This window comes from Liolophura sinensis, chromosome 1 (genome assembly GCF_032854445.1).
Source record: "Liolophura sinensis isolate JHLJ2023 chromosome 1, CUHK_Ljap_v2, whole genome shotgun sequence".
Lineage (NCBI taxonomy): Eukaryota > Metazoa > Mollusca > Polyplacophora > Chitonida > Chitonidae > Liolophura > Liolophura sinensis.
This window is the reverse complement of record NC_088295.1, coordinates 40,201,486-40,211,108: the sequence shown is the minus strand read 5'-3', so window position 1 is coordinate 40,211,108 and position 9,623 is coordinate 40,201,486.

The window sequence follows — 9,623 nt, the reverse complement described above, 5'->3', positions numbered from 1 at the left end:
TGTACAAAGCAAGCAATTAAACAAAATCTTTCAATGTCATCAGATTTATCTCAAGTAGAAAAACATCATCATTTATAGCAATCCGTCTTCGATCTACAATGCAAGATGATTTTGCATGGACATTTTGCCTCTTTATAACTCTCTACTTTTCAAGTTACTCCAAATTGATTAAGATAATCCAATGGTTGTAAGCTTTATATCCCACTTTACTCAATTAACTAGCCTTGTGAAAAAAATTTGGATTGTTTGTGGTTTGTTGAAAAGAAAGTAATAAGAGAAAATAAATGTTAGTTATACAACACCTTGAAATGTTAATCACTTGGTGGTTTTATTTTGAACATCCTCCCAGGGCCAAATACTTAAAGCGCTGAGTCATTGTGGCCATCAGCCATTGACCAATGAGGTTTCAATCTCGCTATTTCAGCTGCAGCTTTAAGTCAGAAAACTTTAGTCTTGTTGTCACAGGCTGATTCCGAGTTTCCTCCAGCCGTAAACCTCACTGCCATCAGTGAATGTGACAAAAATAATGGTAAAATCTTCTTGATTTTTTCGTTAAAGGCGTTGTAGTTGTAACAAAGGTTGTCTGAAGAATCTTACAATAGACCTTTCCGAACTGTCAGTCAAGATCACGAATTTGATCATAATACTGTCATTGTAAGTACATCTAGTTCAACAGCATGTCCCATACATAGGTTACGTAATTCATGTTCAATGAGATGTCCTGACGCCTTGGTTGCTTTCAGCAAGAGTGGAGTGATTTAAAAGTCGGCGATCGAACATAAAATCAAATTAGATAAGATCTTTTAAAAATAATTGCATAAGCTATTTTTGCGGTGCGCAGTTATTTATCAACTCGCCTGTACGAAGTAAGGAGAGGTATTGTAAGCGGGGGTCAGATGCTGTCGGTGGCGGTGGCGGTGTCCAGTTCAGTTGAAGTTTTTGGCCAATCACAGAGTTGCAGGGGCGTCCATTGTGTAGAGATGGCTAGTCATCAGTAGCCATTTGCATATCATAGACCAAGTTTCTTACTTCATAGCTCAACATTTCGTTAGACATTCACAGCCACCCATTGTTCATGGATTGTCACATGCATTTCGCAATCTGAAAAACCTGTAAAGCGGTAAACATGTGCACGAACTCCTCACAGTGTCTCTTTCCACCGCAATGATTTACAACTCCAAAACATGCGAAGGCACTGATCGGAAATCCTTACGCATACCATGAACAGTCATATATATAATAACTCTGGCCTTTCTTGCTGGCAAGATCTTAGCACTATCTACTTAGAGAATAATATTTTGTGTAGCAGTGTCAATCATTTTATTTTGCTTTAGAGTTCAATATTTGAAGGTATCGCATGACTTGAACATTGTACAGTTTTGCGAACTGGTCGATCTGGCGAGCTACCGGTATTCTCTGAATGTCTTGTTTCAAGTTATAACGCCGTACACAGGAATATTTCACTTGTACGTCCGCGGTCAGTTTTAAGGGTGGTTGGCGTTTTGATGCCCAGGGTAAACCACCAGCCTTTGGCAAGTAATGCATGAACTTTTCCACATGTAACGCACTGCAAATGTGGCCGTATTGGCGGAAGGCAGTCAACTTCAGCAAACTTCACGTATGGGAAACATATACGGCCCAGATTAGTGTATCTTACTTAGAAAATAGTCCAAGTAACAGTTTTATCGTTATCTGGGATTTACACTTTCCTGGCGTAGCGTTCTGGTGTTGAAAATTCCTTGAGACCATGCTGTCCAGGTTTGAACCAACGATCGGAAAGTAAAGTAAAAAATCTCAGCAGTACTGTCACATTGATGGCTGTCCTAACGTTGTCGATCCACCGACTTTGACAACAAGGCCCAATGCTTTCTTTTTGGAAGCTGAGGTTAAATCATTTAAGGCATTAGTGATGTGTACTAATTAGTAAGTACTTGCAGTTTGAAAACCAGTGAAATGATCTTGTGGTGACCAGATGGCATACGGGTAGTATAGAAAATGATCATATCTGGCTTCACAAAAAAGATGCATTATTTTACGCAACATGAAATCAATTCCTCGCTCATTAGGAAAGCGTCTTCCTTCCAGTGATTGTCGACGGAGAATGTCAACGCTGCTGATAAATAATAGCACTTGCTGACATTCAGTACAAAAGAATCCATGAATTATTTAAGCGACACGGCAGTGTTTTCCGATTACTGATCTTGGACAGAATTCCAAAGAGACACATTTACGTCAAATGACGCCTTTGATTTCCTGGCAGCTTGTAAGCCTTTAAAACATGGAAACAGAGCAGTTGAGAAGTTTTATGTGTGATCTGTTTTCATAATGTGTCCCAGGGTACGTGAAAAAAAGAAGAGTTTTGTAGGAATTCAACGCACAAGTTTGGGATTGAAGGGAATATCATCTTGGTTTCTTGGATGGTGGAATATTGCAGTTTTAATGTCTTAACACGCGGCGTTACATTGATACTGCACGAAGTTATTGTATATTCAAGTCATTTGTGAACAGAGAAAGAGAATGACATGATGAAAGACATAATGCATGTATATGAATGAGGGCAAGAAAAAAAGATTGATTGATTGTTGCTTAACGCCATACAGTCCAGGCTTTTTCACGCTTCGGTTCCATAAAGGTTAGAGAGTCCACCGGGTCGGGTCAAACCAAAGGCTGTAAAATTGGTACTTGTTGCTGCCTCGCTCGACGCTCAACACTGAGAGGTTACAGCAAGGAGAAATATTCAGTGATATATCTGCTGACGAATGTTGCCCATAGTCTACCCAGTTAGGCTTTCAGTGAACTTGGTATATCTTAACGATATATGCTGGACAATTTATGAAAACAAACTGTATGTGTGTTTTGTTTTTTTTTGTTTTGTTTTTTTTGTTTTGTTTTTTGTTGTTGTTGTTTTTGTTTTGTTTTTTAGATTTTAATTTGTAGTCATCAGCCTATTTAGTGCACAAGCCAAGTATACAAACCCTCTGTATTAAACAAAATCTACACTGCCAACGTAAATGGACTTCACATTAATCTAATGACGACCTACATGCACTCATTAAGGTTCGACAGTTTCATATATTTTAACAGAAAAAATTCATGAGATCAGTATGCATATATTAGTTGTCCACTTTTTTGCACCCCGCACCCCACACCATATATTGATTAAACTAGAAAGGCTATGCACATATATACTAAGGGGTTTGTCATTGACCTTATTTGAGTTCAGGATATTGTCGATAAAGAAGGAAATAGACAATTGATACGGGAGGAAAAGTCGGAGATTGTGGAATCCCAGCCAAATGCCAGCTTAATCAATTGCTTCGTATCCCGCCACACACACGCCCGACTTCTCGGGCTGTTGCCTTGTACATATATGTGCATTCTGGAGTGCGCGAGTCTCGCCGATTCCGACACTAATTGCACAAGAGTGGCGATCTGATTGAGCCTCGTCGTATCCGGTTATGTCTGCTCACCGAATTCCAACCAGCCGTGGACGTATTTGTCATGCTGTATACGTCAATCAAGTCGTCATTTTATCCAGTGTTAAGGGTATGCGCAGATGGGAGGGTGGAAAGCGCCACTATAGCGAGATTGCAAGTGCGACTGCATGCCCCGAGCATATATAAGGTCATCATCCGTTGTTATTATAGGCTAGGATCGAATCAATTAATGAGTTATAATTTAAGAGGCTACACCGAAGATGTTTGGCAAATCATACATATTTACAAACCAAATCAAATTTTCTATATGTACCAAGAATAGCTCAAGTTATTGTCTTCCACGTAAAAATTTAACTCGTACCTCTACTATTTACTCTGTCAAAATGATTCAAAAGTTTTCAAAAAGTTACAATGCGGCCCGGTTTATAAATGTTAGGTACTTTATTACCGATTTGAACGGTTACATGTGTACAGACGAGGATGAGATTTTGTGACAGGTAATTATTTGGGCTATTCTAAAACAATAGCCAAAATTCAATTCGATTTGCACTAATCGATTTTTTTGACAATGTATAGCTTCCTTAAATAATTATGAAAGTATATTTATTTATTTATTTATTTGGTTCTTTACGCCGTAGGCCTACTCAAGGATATTTCACTTATACGATATGAAAGTATAACATTTATTTGTTTGTTTTATTTATTTATTTGAATGGTGTTTTACGCCGTACTCAAGAATATTTCACTTATGCGACGGCTGCCAGCATTATGGTGTGTGGAAACCGGGCAGTGCCCGGGGGAAACCCACGATCATCCGCAGGTTGCTGCCAGACCGTATAACATTTAAGTAATATAAATATTTACTTTACATCATTAGGTCGAGGTGGTGGGTTTGCTCAATGCCACGGCCAAAGCGCATATATGCCTATATCCCTGGTGTCATTTATGGAAATTCGCCCAGGTCTAGTACAGGAAAAAAAACCCTAAAACTGAAGTAAGCATTGGTACAGAGACCATTAAAAACTGTATCTGAAAACACCGTAATAATTTTTATCCAGCATATTGAGACAGGCCTCGATAGCAAAGTTAGAAGAGCGTTCGCTCTACTAGGGTCAATCCTGGGTCGAGTCACACTTAAGGCCTTAAAAGAGGAAGTTGTCGCTTGGCGTTCAGCATGAAGGGGTTTGGTGCAACGACTGGTTGACTCGTATCAGTCTCGGGCAGGGTGATTTACTTGCCTTCGGTAAAGCGTCTCAGTAAAGCAGCACTACATAAAAGAGCGCTGGAAATCTGTCCTCCTGCAACAAGGAGGCACATTACATGTACCCTAAGGATTCCTTCGTCGTCATATGACTGAAATATTGTTAAGTACGACGTTAAGCCCCAAGCACTCACTCACTCCAGCATATTGTGTTAGCACACAGCGTTGTTTTTTTTTTTTTTTACCTTAGTTTATATATTCATGTCTGGGAAATCCAGTACATAGGCCTATGGGTCTATGCACCAAATGGTGAATTTGATATTAAATACCCGTTTTACCAATCACAGATGACGTCACTGGCGACAAAATGTACATTGTTAACATGCATGGTCCGTAAAGGCCACGATACAATCCAAATATCTTACTGTATTCAGAGAAAAGAAAACAGGCCTAACAAATCAGGCTTAGGAGTTCCCCATAGACAAAGTTATATGCGGATGTTTATTGGTCATACTGTACAGGTCATATCGTCAGATTATTTCAGTGTTTCGTGTCTAAACTGTGGTGTACCGTTTTGTGGTACCGGTAGCAGTCAGTTGAAAATGAGTCCGTTAATTGTTGCCTGATCAAATTCTAAGCACTCTGGTTAAATTCATTTATTTATTTGATTGTTGTTAACGCCGTACTCAGGAATATGCTCTGGCTAAATGTATTACGTTTCTCCAAGCTCTCAATCAATATTATAGCATAGACTCTTAAATGTCATAAACTGTCAAATATCTTTCAAAAAGTGAACAAGCCTTTGAAAAGTGATTCAGTCAATCAACAACATCATTATATGGTTTAGCTGTTGAATATTAAGCAGATCTTCGGACAAGTCTGGGAAAAGTGACTACATTGAGTCATCAACATTATCGTAGGGCTTTTTGTTCAATATTAAGTAGGGGCCTCCGTGGCTCAGTCGGTTAAAGCGCTAGCGCAGTGTAATGACCCAGGAGTCTCTCACCAATGCGGTCGCTGTGAGTTCAAGTCCAGCTCATGCTGGCTTCCTCTCCGGCCGTACGTGAGAAGGTCTGTCAGCAACCTGCGGATGGTCGTGGGTTTCCTCCGGGCTCTGCCCGGTTTCCACCCACCATAATGCTGGCCGCCGTCGTATAAGTGAAATATTCTTGAGTACGGCGTAAAACACCAATCAAAAAAAAAAAAAAAAAAAAAAAATCAATATTAAGTAGGCATTATCAAAGATTTTACCAAGGGGAAACAACTGCTGACAACGCTGACTGATGTACGTGTATTGTACATTTGATTGGGTTGGGCGGATCTATTAGTATATCAACTTAGCTAGTGAACAACCAATGATTTTACACCTTGGAGCGAACCTGTATATATACTAGAATATTAGGACAAAAGCTGTGTTCTTGTCAATGGCGCTAAACACCCATCTAAGAAAGATCTCTCATAATAATAATAATAATAATAATAATGTGTTAAATTTAACGGAAAATCTGTTTTCTGAGTGATGTTAGAGTGTATTCTGTTGCAACAAATAATTCCTTTAAACGTATCGCACACATATTCCATTAATTGAGCATTAAGATTGCATTAGACTAACAATATATCATGTATAATGTAACGGAGTATTGTGTTATACTAAAAGAATAGCATCACTCAGACAGCAGACTTTCTGTTAAAAGTAACAGATCACTTATTTGGAGTGTAACATGTGTAGGTGCAATGAATTACTGCTACATCTGAATCGCCACAGAACATCAGTGGCAAACAAGTGCTTAGCGCTAACTTTTCAAGCGTAGAAATGCTTCTTTTTGCATGTTGTGGTATTGTTTACCTTACGCGAATAATCGCCCTGTTTCAAGTGCTTGGGTAATCCACTGAACATGGCATGAAAATGACAATAACAATCCCTTACTGTGTGAAATGTGTAAGTTTTTTTTCAATCGTCCAGCTGTTTGGGGCATAATGTTGTTTCTTTTGACGTAAACCGCCGAAGTAAGACGATAACTGCCGAGTTCTAAGCAAACAGTTTGTCTTATCTGGCGATCGTTGAAGAGGGCATTTCCCCGGCTCTACATACCACACAGTGTAATGTGTTAGACGGCAGCTCGGTTAACGCTACAGGCAGCTGGATAGAAGTTTTTTTTACCAGATTTCACGCTACTTAGCGGTATAAAAACAGATTCTGTCTGTGCGTTATATAATCAGGCCTCAGTTTGGCTTTTATATACGAGCTTACAACCGACCTGGCCTACTTTTGTACGGTCTGCATACACACACATATAGCTTATACCCCCAAAACCTAACGCTTCTCTTTAACAGAGTTAACACAGCGCTGTATATAACTCTCAATGGAAGCTATTTTGGAAACAGGAAATTCCATAGTCAGTAGGAAGAGGATGAGGTCTGGAGCACATTAAATCATCCAACTCTCTCTGTACGTCAAGTAGATGCACTATATTGAAGAGCTTCAAACAACTTAATATAGTCATTCATTAGTAGCAGATTCTCCCCATCCAAAAAACCTTTGTCCATAACCTTGAGATAGGTGCTAGTTTGAGACCATATAAACTGCAGACAGTTAAGGACATACATGTTCAGCACACCATATAGCACCCTATATGTATAATGACAGTCGTATTTCTATAAGAACGTTGCTATCAAAACGGTTTCAGACTCACAGACTTTATATGTCATAACGATTCGAAAACAGCTGATGTTAATCATTATATGCTTTGTCAAAATTTATGTATCATCTGGAAAGATCTGTAATGTCTATATGGTGCAGGAAGATCTACAACTCTGCTGTATATCTTCACTCTCAATATGTCTACGACTCAAAAATCTATTATTCTCCTCTGCATTCGTGTACATGATGTATTTCCTTTATCAATATACATCATACTACAAGCACACTGTTTGTATAAATAACATTGGTTCGTACACAGCGTTGGAAACCTATCATTATAAATGAATGTTTTGATCCAGGGTTCGCTTGAGTGCCTCTCTGCTTAAGATATAATACAACATTCCACCAATACACATGGGAGAGAATGCCATCACATGTCAGCTCCCTATCCAATTCCATTTTTGAATAAGAAGCATAAATCGAATATCCACTTGTCCCTATCTCGTTTTTTCCATCTTTTCTCGCAAATTGCTCTACAAACTTTAACGGTTAAAGTTACGCTGTTACCTGACTTGTATTGCTGACAAGGCAATGTTTCTGTACTTGTCAAAGCGCAAACATTGTGTTTTCAGAACGGTGGGCAATCAATAAAGCTAGGACAAGCCCTGGTGAACGTTTAACCTTTATACAGTATGCCGGATAGAGCTCTTGATGGGAAAGAGGCATCGTTAGCTTCAGGTCATGGCACTCGGGTTTACACAAGATGTTGACGAGCGGTTCAAACCCGGCTTTTGACATTATTTTTTCTGTCAGTGTTGAGATCAAACCCGAAAAAAGGGGCGCATAAGTGATGTGCTCTTTTTGCCTGTTTCATGCATTGCATGAATCGTACAGATGTATATCGTCCAAATATTACCAGACAGGCAGTGAGTATATACATCAGTTAATACGGGAAATATCGTCCAAATATTACCAGACAGGCAGTGAGTATATACATCAGTTAATTACGGGAAATATCGTCCAAATATTACCAGACAGGCAGTGAGTATATACATCAGTTAATACGGGAAATCAGTTGTCCAAGTTAATTTTCTGTTTACCATTGATTTTTTGCTGTATTATTAATTCGCGCTGCGTCAGTCCCAGTTATACATTTAATAATCTATCTCTGTTCCATTGTCCGCCTTTAACGCTCGGATATCCTATTCAGTATTTCCGTTATCAACCATTCATTTATTTATTTATCTGATTGGTGATTTACGTCGTACTCAAGAATGTTTCACTTACACGACGGCGGCCAGCATTATGGTGGGTGGAAACCGGGCAGAGCCCGTTGAAACCCACGACCATCCGCATGTTGCTGGCAGACCTTCCCACGTACGATCAACCATTCATTGGGCAATAAATATGTTTCAAGCGTATTATTTTTTTTTCGGAGAAATTTATGCCTCTAAGATTTGAGTATCGCGCAATGCAGCTGAAGCAATACGTTCTCTGTTAGAAAGCTAGATGCCAAGAACAATTGATCGTCCGTAGTGACCTAGCCCAATTTACCTATTTATCTTATACATATACTTTACAGGTAAACAGTTCAGCACCACATGGCAGAGCGACTGCTTCAGAACCCTAAGGTTTTGCACAACATGCCCTTCACTTTAAACAGTTGTTCCAGTCTCCTCAGTTCTTTTTTATTCTCCCTACTGGGCTCGGTGAAGAGTTAGTTTCATGCCGAACGCGTCAATACCGATTCATTTCGTGCAAACCCCATGTACATGCAGGCCCCATATAGGCATTTCAGTTTAGTATATATGGTGTCACTGGGGCTCAGAAAGTCCGAAACCAACGATGAATGACCAACTTCAGGGATATACAGGGACCTATATATGTGCAAAATTGTGACCATACAAGTAACAGTGTATGTATATATAGGTTTAGTGGGGTTTGAAATAACTTTGTATTATATATATATATATATATACTCTCAAGATTAATCTGTTAATTTTAACACAGAGTCTGTTGTCTTTGTGATTCTACAACACAGTATTGTGTCATATTCATTATATATTTATATTTTAGTCTCACAGAATTTTTATTTATTTATTTATTTGATTGGTGTTTTACGCCGTACTCAAGAATATTTCACTCATACGACAGCGGCCAGCATTATGGTGGGGGGAAACCGGGTTGATCCCGGGGGAAACTCACGACCATCTGCAGGTTGCTGAAAGACCTTCCCACGAGAGGAAACCAGCATGAGCTGGACTTGAACTGACAGCGACCACATTGGTGAGAGGCTCCCGGGTCATTACGCTTCGCTAGCGCGCTAACCAACGGAGTCACGGAC